The sequence below is a fragment of the Vipera berus genome (genome assembly GCF_964194415.1).
Source record: "Vipera berus genome assembly, chromosome: 8".
Classification (NCBI taxonomy): Eukaryota; Metazoa; Chordata; class Lepidosauria; order Squamata; family Viperidae; genus Vipera; species Vipera berus.
The window spans coordinates 10,715,137-10,728,182 of NC_138211.1; the positions used below are offsets into that span (position 1 = coordinate 10,715,137).

The 13,046-nt window shown below is 37.2% G+C and overlaps 1 protein-coding gene across 2 annotated transcripts in view; it reads right to left on the bottom strand.

Moving 5' to 3' along the window:
* TCF7L1 (transcription factor 7 like 1) overlaps window positions 1-13,046 on the bottom strand; it is a 73,776-nt gene that overhangs the window by 12,282 nt on the left and 48,448 nt on the right. The gene's annotated exons all lie outside the window — the stretch shown is intronic.

The window sequence follows — 13,046 nt, forward strand, 5'->3', positions numbered from 1 at the left end:
TTCAGGTGGGAAATGGTGCATATATGTTGAGAAAACTACAGTCTCTTAAAAAACTTAAGACAACTATTTCTAGACCAAAACAAGACAATTGTAAAAGCATTATTTTTAATCAGACAAATTGTATTTCCTTTGCCACCTATCCAATTCAAATCATGCAAGCATAATTAACACTGACAATATTTTGGTAGTGGCATGCATGCAAGTTATTTTGCTCTATTTCTGTTTTAGATATTACACGCTTTTAGGACATTTTAGGGCACACATATACACAGAAATACTTTAGAACTTTTTTTCATCTAATATAGGACAAACTGACATCATTCTCTCTGTTGAGTGATTGCAAGATTTTCACACAATGAAATATTGTTAAAACCTTTTCAGTAATTTGGGAAGAATAAACTAAGAGCAAAGAATCACAAAATTGACACATATAATACTGTGGTCATATTAGCATCTTTTACAATTTTCAACATGTTTGTGTAGGCAGAAGAAATACAGCAAATGAATAAAGAATACTTTTGGCTGACAGCATATAAAATATTCCACATGCCTGGACAGATTGCCTTGAAAATTACCTTGAAAGTAGAAGGCGTAAAAGACAAACTTTGAACAGATTTGTTCAAAAGAAGACTGAAATACGATCTGGCTGCTCATTTCGTTACCACAATTTAACCACTAAATCGGTATTCCACATTCATATAGATATTTGTTTTACAACGTTTACAATATATCCCAATCTTAATGGATTTTGTATGTTGGATTAGACATTTTAGGGTAAGGAACAAAACATTCCAAAATATTTTGTCTCCAGTCACATCTTCAGAATATTTTTATACTCTTATGCCTTATTCTCTTTACTCTTATTTTTAATTCAGGAGAAAGTATTCCTGTAGGATAAATTCCTAGGTGAGCCCTGTTAAATTACAAAACTGCTACAATTCCTTGCAGACAAACTGAGAAAAAAGTGCCCTTTGGGGCTCAATCACCTTAGTTTGTAGACCGAAGTATCTTAAACTCACAAGAAGCAATTTCTTTAAATGAACCAGGTTCAAAAAAATAACTTGTTTTGTCTCTATTCTTACCTCCACTATGTCCCCCTTAAGTGTAACAACCAGGAATTTTTTGTGTTTGTTTTCCCCAAAAACATTCCGTATGTTGGCTCTATTTATTTATTTATTTATTTATTTTATTGAATTTGTATACCGCCCTATTCCCGTAGGACTCAGGGCGGTTTACAGGGCAGTTAAAACCATGAAATACAAAAATTAAAATCAATTAAAACAATTAAATTAAATTCAAGCCCCAAGAGTAAATCTAAAACCCAGTTAAATTAACAACCCCAGTGTCTGGACCAAACAGATCAAAGAGCCAAGTTTTCAGGTCCCGGTGAAATGAGTGAAGGTCGGGGGCAGTCCTAAGTTCCGTGAGTAGTTGGTTAACCTGTGAAATACTCATTTAAGACTTGGGTTTTGATTAGTTACCTAAGGAGCATCTTGTCTTAGTTTGTATCAACAGACTTTTTAAAAGGATGTAATGAGGTTCTCCACAAGTCCCCCCATCAAAGATAGGTGGCTTTAAAAGGGGAGTTTTTTTCTATAGTGAATTTCTGAAATTTATGGAATTCCCTTCCTTAGTGAGGCTCAACTGGTACTTACATTAGCATCATTTGAGTGCCAAGTGAAGGCTTTTCTGATTTTCCTCAGGATTTTAATTTGTATTTCAGATTTTGAATGACCTTCTTACCATTGCCTAGTTTGTATGGTTTTTGATTTTGATTTTATTGTCTCTATGTTTTTATTCAGGTTGTATATTTTAATGTATTTTATTGCAGACCACCTAGAATGCAGCTGTTGGGCAGTTCTACATTTTAAAATAAATTTGATAAAAAATAAACAAATCTGGTTCACATTCACACTAACTGCACTGCAAGTTAGGACTTGAAGTAAGAAATGCACCAGGATTCACATTTCAGCTTTAGATGAGCAATAAATTCAGTTGAATTATGGTGAGAAAATTTAATAGTGTTGAATATCCTGTACAAACAATCTAAAACAAATTGTACTGGCAATTTGAGATATATATTTTTTTTGTCCTTCCAAGATGAGGGTTGAGTTTGGAAAGGGTCATTTAGACCTCACAGTCCAGCTCCCTACTCAGTGAAGGAATGCAAATTAAAACAACCACAGGCTGATGACAATCTAGTTTCTACTTGAACACATCCAGTGAAAAACTCCATCCACTATCTCTCAGATAACAGCTTCCAATGTTGAACTGTTACTATCAGGAAATTTTGATCTAGTATTTAATTGGAATCTGCCTTTCTGTAACTTAAATCTGAGAACAGGTCTTGCCCTCCTCTTACATGACATTCACGTATTTAAACTGTACTATCAACTATCAGTGGCCTTTTCTGAAGATTAGCCATAAACATATCCTAAAACGTCTCTTCATATGCCTTGATTTTTAGACTCATCATCTTGACTGCTCTTTTTCTGAATTTATTCAAACTTCTCTGAAGCCTTCCTAAAATGGGGTGGATTTGGGGATTTGTACTAAGTTCCCAGTGGATAGACCAAACCCTATGCTCTCTGAGGTCTAGAAAAGATATAGTTAATACTTTCACAGCAGTTTTGAGCTTCTATGGAAAGCAGCTTTGTTTGTTAGCATCCAGCACAAGATTAAGGCCAGATTTCACATTCCTCCTTGGGAGCAGAGCAAGCATTTTAAAATTTAGAGCTACTGCCAATTTTCTTATATATATTTTTTTTAAATATGAAAGTATTCAGGATTTTTCCCTTTAGAGATGAGAAGCAAAAATTGGAAGGTGACCAATGAAGAAAGTACCTTTGGACAAAGGAAACAGGATTTGTGAATGCCTGACATGAAACAGGAAGAAAGCTTATCTCATTCCTATAAAACACACAAATAGTCTACTGTAACAGACCGCTTTGTCCACAATGCAGAACTGTTTTTCTTCAGCCTTTTTACATTCTAGCTGTAAAATTCAGCCTCAGAACTTAAAACTGAATGCAGCCAAAACTAACAATATCAGAATAAAAATGAACGAAAACGCACAAGCAAACATCCTTCCCCCCTAAAGCAAAGGAAAAGACAACTGTCTCTCCAACACTACAGTAACTGTGAGCCAAAAGGATTATTTGCTTCAAAATAACTCCTTTAGGCAGCATTTAAGGAGCAACTCTTATAAACTTGATGAACCATTACAAAATGTATGCTGGCAGTTATTACAATAAACACTTCATTCATAGAAAACTGGTAGCATCATTCGCAAGTTTAAGCAGCTAGTGTCTAGAAGCTTAAGTTTGGTAGCCTAATTCCTTTTTGTGGGCAAGATCCCATGACATGCGAAACAGAAATGGTGTTGTCCGTGAATAAAAGATGTACACATTGGTACTGCAATAATTATAGATTGCGGCCATAAAGTCCTCCAGTTTCTATTTGTTTCCTTACATATATATGTTTGTGTCCGTGCCTGATGGTATGGCCTAGTTCAGGGGTAGGCAACCTTGGCTCTTTTATGAGTCGTGGACTTCAACTCCCAGAATTCCTGAGCCAGCACAGCTGGCTCAGGAATTCTGAGAGTTGAAGTCCACGACTCATAAAAGAGCCAAGGTTGCCTACCCCTGGCCTAGTTGAAACGTTTGCAAGCAAACAGCCTCAGAGAGCAACAAGAACTCTACAATTCAACTTTGAGGATTCACAGTGGCAGACTCACCGTACTAAGCTTTTTGGGAGGACAGAAAAGACACACACAGAATAAAAGAAGTACATTAAAAAGGCTGTTTTAAGATCAAATCTTGTGGCAACTCTTGCCATTCAGATCAGCCCAGTGCTTGATTCCTAACTGAGACTGAATAACATGCAAGGGCAACAGAAGTAATCTGAAGTATAGCTCAAGATTACAAGTAATCACAATCTGCAATATTTCTTGGCACAGAGAATATGTTATGTTAAAACCAACCACAATATGAATATGATGCAAACACTGTGGTAGGATAATTCCCCACCACCACCACGCATATATTTATAAAGAATGTTTTCATCTGACCGGCCAGTGTATCACTCTATGGCAGACATGTCAAACTCGCGACTTCATGTGACGTCGCGTGACGTATCGGAACTTTTTCCCCATTGCCGGCAATGGGGTGGGTGCAGTTTCCTCGTGACACATTCGGCCCGCAGGCCAGCAGTTTAACACCCCTGCTCTATAGTCTTTCAACTATACACTTGCTATTTGTATTATGTTCATTCTCCATCTCTCTCCCAGACCTAGACTGTAAATATTAAAACAGACTGCAGTTAAATCTTACATATTACAGGATTTCAACTTGGGCTCTAGAACTGTTGTATAGGTTTTCTTCAACCTTGTATCTTCTATATGTGTTGGATTGCAGCTTCTGTTACTCAAAGCTCGTATGACCACTGATTGGTGCTTTACTTCTAGTTGAAGATTATATAATATGTCAAGTGCATGTATGTAGCATGAAACTGAGAAGCCCAGCACACATCCCTGCTTCTACTCAGAAACTATTCAACTTTTTAAACTTTTCTTTGCATGCTGCAACAGCAACTTTGGATTCTGTCTATGTAACGGATTTCCTACATCAAGTTTCTGAATTTCAAGAGTTATATATACAGCTGCCAACACTTCATAATAGCACTGTGGACAGATATCTAAACTCCCTTTTCCAGCACTAGCGTCAACACTTTCAAAATGGTATTTTCTAATTCTGAATTTGATATGATTTTGTTGCTGTCTCTACTATGGTTAGTCATAGGCAATAACTATTACTACCACACCGGGGTGGTGGTATGTGTGTAGAGGTTAGACCACACCCTAGAACAAATATTTTAAGACTGTTACTTTTCAGAAAATAATGTGGCATAAGGAAGAAACAATGTGATGGAAGAGCAGAAAACATTGAGTTGCCACTGATTTTCCAAAGCCAGTGCTGAAACTTTGCCCTTTGTGCAGAGCGGCCCAGGACCTGTAATCAGATCCCAGTCTCCAAGGTTCCCGCAACAGCCAATTGAGGAAAAGGCAGGGCGCCAAGGCTGTCATCTGTACAAGGAGTATGTTTGGTATGCATGACTCCCAACAAGCTAGCTCAATGACCTACAGTACACTCTGGACTGTGAGTACAGTAGTAGAGGTTTCCTAAATGACTGCCTTTGATCTGCTCTCCAAGACCTGAGATCAAAGTGGCTGCTTAGATTGGGGAACTCCCTGGATCTGGCTGCTGTACAGCTCCAATCTGTTTCCAAACATTGAGTGGTGATGTGAGTTCATTTGCCATTTACTGCAAAGTAATTTTAAAAGGCACCTATAACACTCGGCATTACTCGGGGCAGCAAGCACTACTCCCATTGGATGACTCAGCTTTCTTGGAACTTCTGAATGGGAGAATGACTGGGAAGGCAAGACAACCTAAAACACCTAAACATACACAGAAAAAATCCTACTAATTAAAAGTCCTGCATGTTGTCATTTTCCAGCTGGTATATCTTACACTCCACCCTTCTCTTCTGCTCAGCACGCTTGGTGACAAAATGGGCTTTCTAATCCATTTTATAAGCAGAGAAACCGCTGCGAACCGGGGTGGTGGTTTCTTTAAAAGCTATGTGAAACTTTTTTTTTCTTTTTTTTTTTTTACTAAGTTTACTAGAGAACAATACGCAAGGCTGGAGAAATATTCTGAAAACATACAAGGAATGGGAATAGTTTAATAAGGCTGATGTGGAAAGTTGAACAACACCTCTGAACTCCAGAGAGCACCACTTGTGCTGGAATCCATGTGCAAAAAGAGAGAGAGAGAGAGAGAGAGAGAGAGAGAGAGAGGGAGAGAGAGAGAAGGAAAAGAGCTTGGAGGGAGTGAATGGCATATTGAAGCTATAAAAGTTTCAAAATGGTTACATTCCAGAGAGATTAGAACAAGCCCTAGTTGCTTGTTACCTTCCTTTTCTTCCTCCTCTCAGCAACTGGGAGAATGAAAAGGATTTTAACTATTTCTCTCCCACATGCTGTTGTGCCACACACACAGTACAATGCATCCTGCTGTCTGCAAATTAACCTGCCATTTGCCAAACAGCTTCTCCTCAGCTGGGGATTAAGATTCACCAATTCATACAACAATCCACCCGGTCTGCAAACCTAAGCCTGAACAATGGAGTATAGAGAGCAGGTCCTGGCATGCCCACATCTGCCATAGTCATTTCAGGAAGGGTCATTACTCTGGGAGAAGAAGCCTGTAGTAAACTAAGAGGAGGAAGGAAAAAGAAAAAGAGAGTTGCTACAGCCAATTAGGAATGATTTTAAAGGCCAGACTTCCTGCCTCTTACAGACACTGCATCTGAACAACGGCAAGCCTCACTTTGCTTTTACAAGTACTTAATACTCTGTGTTGGGTTAACTGTTCATAAACATCTTTAGCACACATACCAGACAGTATTAAAACTTTAGAACTGCTATCAGTTGCAAATAAGGAGCAATCAGCTTCACAAGGCGTAACCATACATTAAAGCATTTATTAAAGAAATATTCAAATTATGGAATGGTCATAACCTAATTTTAAACTATTGAATTTGGACTAAAGTTAAAACATCTGGAAGGTATAAACCAGTGGTGTCAAACGGCCGGGCTGCGGGCCGGATGCATCATGAGGAAACCGCGCTGGCAATGGGGGGAAAGTTCCAGTACGTCACGTGACGTCACGTGACATTGCGACTTTGACATGTCTGGTATAAACTGAAGGAGGATATTACAAGCAATATATGAACTTGAAACCCCCAAATCACAAGATCCAGGATTTAATCTGCAGAGAGAAGTGGTTAAAACCAAATGGATTAACAGACTGTTCCAAAGAATTTAGAATTAATTCACTCCTTATAATCTACCATAATACTATTTCAAAATAATCCATTATACTGATTAGAAGTCTCTGTAGCTAGCTCATAAAAAGTAATCCTATTTGTTGATTTTGAGAAGCATTTTGTTGCATGAAATAAGCTTATTTATACAATTCAATGTCAATTTGGGGTGGAGAAATTTTTAAGTATAATATGTGCAAATCATATTATTTCTGTTACATGTTAATATATAATATTATAATATTCAATACTGGAATTTTTTGTAGAATGAAAATATGTAAATTTACTCTTTTTGTATAAAATAAATAAACATATAATATATATAATATATATACAATATATTAAAAAGCAAACACTTTATGAAAGCTGCCATATTTGCCTAAAAGATTTGGACAAATAATTTAAATATGGATAAGTTTTGAATCCACAGGAAGAACAAATGGTTAATAAGATATATTCAATTACATGTAGGCATTCTTGAATTGAAATGTAATATTATGGATTGTTCTTTCTCTAGAACATAATTGTTTTCCTAAAATCATAATAAACTCTTAGTAAGGAAGGATCAATAAGAATTGAGAAAGTCACAGTTTAATATCATTTGGGTATGGATATTGATTGTACAGATGAGATTATGAAAATTATTTTTGCTGTTATTTATCCAAATATAGTGAGCACTTCATACATTAATAACAAAACATTGTATCAAAGTAGCAAGATTCAGAGCCAAACCGTTATGTCGTTTACTGATGCATTAGCACACTATATAGTAAACTACCAAATAGTAAATATCTTTAAAAATTGTTTCACTTTGGATATAAAAAGAAAAAAAAGTAATTTAACCATTTGCATACCAAATAAAACCTAAAAACTACTTTTTGAAAACTGGATATAATTTTACAGCAATCTGTACATTAGCAAGATATCTGAAAAATTATATAAAAACAACTTAAAATCTGGATACTCTCTTTTGGCTACCATTAACTATAATACACAAGTTGAAAATAAAAGAATCATGGAAAGCACAGCCATTTGTCAGAAAAGTCTAACAAAGATCAGAGGAAAAACAATTTGTGTGCTTTTATAGAAGGTATGAACAGGTGAAGAAAAAGGAAAATCATATATCACTTTTACAAACCTTCTAGATATTAAATATATAAGAATTAAATATGTTTCAGTTAAAAGTACACTTGAAATTAAACTATTACTCAGAGGCACTTGAAATCATCTTGATAAAAATATAAATGATACTATATGCAATAAAAGTGCTGAATGCATGACTCCAATATAGAAAATTTCATCTTGAGATATGACCTTATAAATCTATTCCTGAAGATCAAGTAATTAAAATTAGAAAGATTTCAGATGATGTCTGGTGACTTTACTTGCTATCCTGAAAGAATATGCTAATTATAAAGAGAAAGTAAATTCACTCAGCAGGGATAGCAGTGTATAAAGATGAGATGCACAGCTGGATGAAAAAAAGGGATCTGGAGTTTCAAAGTGCAGAGAGAGAATGCGAATGAATAAAGTTTTATTTCGAAGTAGTTTTATTCCAGATTGGAATGAAAAGAAGTTCAATGTCTTCTTCCATCCTATTCCTTGCTAGAATAATACCAGATTAATCATAAAATACATGGATTAATTTATTTTATCATTACTGTTATTTTTTTTACTATTCTCTTTATTCACATATAATTAACAACACTTCCAAATATATTCATGAATATATTACAATGAGTTGTTTTAAAAAAAAAGATAACACAACATCCTTGGCAGGCAAGGGCAACAAATGCATGATTCAAGTTTAAGCAACATGAAGAAACTACTATTTAATAATCAATTAAAAATATTTAGTTTAATTTGCTTTTAAAACAATACTATGTTTATACAACAATCATTAAAAATACGTAGCCAATTGTGACACTTTAAAACACCAACTGACAGAATTGATGCTACAAAAGTTAAAAATGCTTTTAAAAATAAGTGACCCAATGCACTGAAACAATCACATTACAATGAGAAACAAAAGACAACTTTGTAAATAGAATAAGTAAATTCATGTGGTTGGAAGTAAGCATTCCTGAATCCTAGACTTAGTTTCTTAAGAGCATCTTGAACTGCAGTTTAAAATGAAGTTAACTGCAGCTGTTGCAATAAAAATGTAACGACAAAGTTGCACATTTATGAGCTGCTTCTGTCTGTCTGTCTATCCAATCCACTCCATTCAAGTAGAAATATTCTATACGATTAAATGATCTGATTTCAGATAGTGTGCAGTCTTCCATGTTTTGTGTGTGATAAAATATTAGTTTCTGAAAGCAAACCAAAAAATTACCAGGCTACATAAAATAGGTAGTTTCACATAGCATGTTCATCTATAACTTGTTAAACAAGCTATTAATATTCTGAATCACATCTGTAGTAATCTTAACAGATGGATCCCCACATTATGGCTTAGCTGGAAGTATGAATGAATCTCTAAATATAAAAAACATTGTTTTATAATAAAAGTATATTATTTTGTAAAACCAATACAATTTTCTATGAACTTTTATCACTAGCATTTTGGATTAACGCATTAGTCTAAAAATACGCTGCCCCAAATGTTGCTTCACTACTCCTCACATTCAAATAGAATGTACCTATTAATTCCTTGGACCACCAGGTTTTCATCCCTAATGAAATTCAATGATTAAATAAATATTTGGAAGGTATTGAAAGACAAAACAAAACAAATTCAACAGAATGTATTTAGTCACCATGTGTTTGTAGATATAACAAGAGAAATCACAGCTCTGCATCTTAATAGCTGTAGGAATTCTAGCAAGGCCCTCTTGTTTAGGAACTGTTTAACCCTAGGAATTAAATGTTTTGGATCTGTAAATTCCAAAAGCAGAGCAACAAAAGAAAAATGTTTCCAAATTGGGTTATGTCTATGGTATTGCAAGATTCCAAGTCATCAATCAGAATCACTTACATTCCTTCAATGGCAAAAAACAGATGAAACCCTTGAATTTCTGGATCGTTCATATTTAGTCCTACAAAATTTAAGATGTTCTTAATTTCATGGCATAATGTATATGTAACCTTTGAAATATACTTGTTGGTCTTGATTCTTGACTGTTTTTGTTGCAATCTATTTACTCAGCTAGAGTTTCAAAAACTTTTCAAGTATTTTCACCTTCATTCACTAAAGCGAAACATACAATTTTATACATATTTAATGTGCTTTTGGAAGTTTCTGAAAAACCCGTTGTGTGTTTTGAACACTGACAGGTTGAGAGAAATACCAAGAGCTTACGGGACAGATTCAAAAAGATGTTAACGCTGGAGAGGGCTGAACAAGCTAGTGTTATGATTGTACTTCCTCTGAAAAGGCAACGGGGCCTCTCGGCCCCATGGGAAAGGGGAAGAGGCAAAAGACTGAAACTGCAAATCCTGGCATATGAGGTTGAACAGGATGGTGGCAACAAGTGGGTCAAAGATCACCCAGCCAGCCTGATCTGGTTTCCATGGATATGTGGTCTATTCATACAGTGCACAGAGGGCTCTTCACAGCCACTTACACACAACTGAATGACTTCTCAAACCTCTGCAGGCCCGATCTTGGAAGGAGAGACACATTAGATGGGAAAAGTTTAATGGAGTCATTTAGAACAGACAATCCAGCAGAACAAGCCCTGGAGAACTTTACAGGCATTGTCAAAACTGCCTAATCACAGCCTCAAGGTGCCAGAATAACAGAGGTTCTTCCACCCTTTCACTTGCCCCTTTCTCCTCCCCGGTAACCTCCCCAATCTTTCAAATCTAACCAGCATTATTTCTCCAATCCACTTTCCAATTTTTGAAGCAGCATTAGTGCCGTTTTCAGTCTAAACCTGCTGGACACATACGAGGCTGGTTAGTGGGGACAAAGGCACTTCATGAATCTTAGCTGATAAAAAAGGGAGATGTATCAGGGGGGCCTGGTGATAGACATGGCAATCCAGCCACAGCATCAAAACTGGGCAATCTAAGTCTCTCTTTCAAGGCCCAGCAAGAAGTCAAACTAAAACAGATTCAAAACCAGATGCAATTTTACTTTAAACTTAACTAAGATAATGACGTTTAGAAATATTCTGAGAATCAGCCTGGCATAGCGGTTAAGGCAGGGGTGTCAAACTCAATTTCAGGGCCGCATCAGCATTGCGGTTGCCCTCAGGGGGCCGGGTGGGTATGGCCAGGGTGGGCGTGGCCTACTGGGTGGGCGTGGCTAGACTGCGTATGGCCTACTGGGTGGGCGTGGCCAGCTCTACATCGTTCACATCAAGGGTGCCTATGGGGGCCTGGGCAGGAGTGGGACAGATCTGAGGGTCTCTGGCAGGAGGAGGGTCTCTGGGCCAGGGCCAAGGCAGTGGGGGCCGTTCCCTCACTGTTTCCAGGATGGCTTCGCGGGCCGCATGAAACCACTTCGCGGGCCGGATCCGGGCCCCGGGCCTTGTGTTTGACACGTCTGGGTTAAGGCATCAGGCTAGAAACCTGGAGGCGAATTCTGCCATGATCATGCAGAGGGACATTGCGCCAGCTGCTTTCTTTCCACCCTGAGAAAGAGGAGGCAATGTCAAGCCATTTACGAAGATCTTTTCCAGAGAACTGTGTGGATTTGTCCAGGCAGTTGCCAAGAGTCAATTCTGATTTGTAGGTACTAAAAATGAAGAATTTAAAGAATGAACCTAGTTTTGGTGAAATCATCACCCAATTTTGCCAACTGAAGAAGACTAAGGAAATAACGAAATATCAAGAAAACACAGGTTTAGCTCAGGAATTTTGGGAGTCTAAGTCCACAGGTCATAAAGGCCCACCCTTGGCCCAAGACAACAATAATTAATAACATTTTTTTTTCTGGGCATGATGGCACCAACGTTCTGTTCCCTCTAACCTTGAGCTCTGCTTTTTATTGAGCGCCCAAGGAAGAGAGTGAAACTTACACTCACTGATAAGTTGAACTGGAATGTTAATAGCTTCTAATAGCCCCACACATAACAAGAAAAAACAGAACCAGGAATATTTCCGGCTCTTCGAAACATCTTATTTTCCAAACAGGACCAATTACCTTTTGGTAAAACTTGACTGTATTTTTATCGGTTAGATGTTTGAATTCCACAAACTGAAGCAATTAAATATTTCTCCCTCTCTGCATTCATGTGCATCTGTTTTTAGGGATCTATATCTGTTTAAAGAAGTTCTCTCTCCAGTTAACATGGTTACACAATTTTGCAGCTAGCAGAACCAGGAAGAAAAGCTTGCTTCATTCATGGGAAAGATGATCAACATTTGGGGATGGAATCACAGTACAGCCTAGGCCATGGGTAGGCAACCTCAGCTCTTTTATGACTCGTGGACTTCAACTCCCAGAATTCCTGAGTCAGCATAGCTGACTCAGGAGTTCTGGGAGTTGAAGTCCACGAATCATAAAAGAGCTGAGGTTGCCTACCCCTGGCCTAGGCAAATAAGCAAAACCCTTAAGTTAATTCCTTAATCCTTTGGGGAATTAACTCATCATATATTTTTTGGTATAGCACATAAATTTGTATATGCCAGAATTGAAAGGTCCTGATTGCCCATCATGTTCCTAGCATGCTACTATTTATATTGCAGCCAACATATCACCTGGTGCTATTATTTTGATTGTTGCTTAAAAAACTGCACTGCACTAAAAAGCAAATTTCTAACCTAAACAATGCTCTTTCTCATAGATACAACATTCTAAGAGCCACAGTATGTATTTTTTTTGCAGCCAGGCCACACCACTGAGCCTACAGAATGACAGGAAGCCTCGCAAGTAATGTACAGGGCTATTTGTAATGATTATTTATCATTTACTGAAATTGGTGTAAAGTTTTTAAAAGTAAATGAAATGCCCAATATGTGCTAAGATGAAACTGCAGAGTTTGAAAATAAACAACCAAAAAGACTGGATGTACTTCTCCCACCCTCTGCACTTCTAAAATTACAAAGCCTCAGCAATAATGCTTTATGTAAGGAGCGACTGTCATACATCACTTTCACACAGCAGAACCAATGAAGTCAACTAATTAACATGCTCATAGAACCCCACCGTCTTACAACACAGGCATCAGGCAAGAGAATGCCAGAACACTCCCACTCTATCAGCC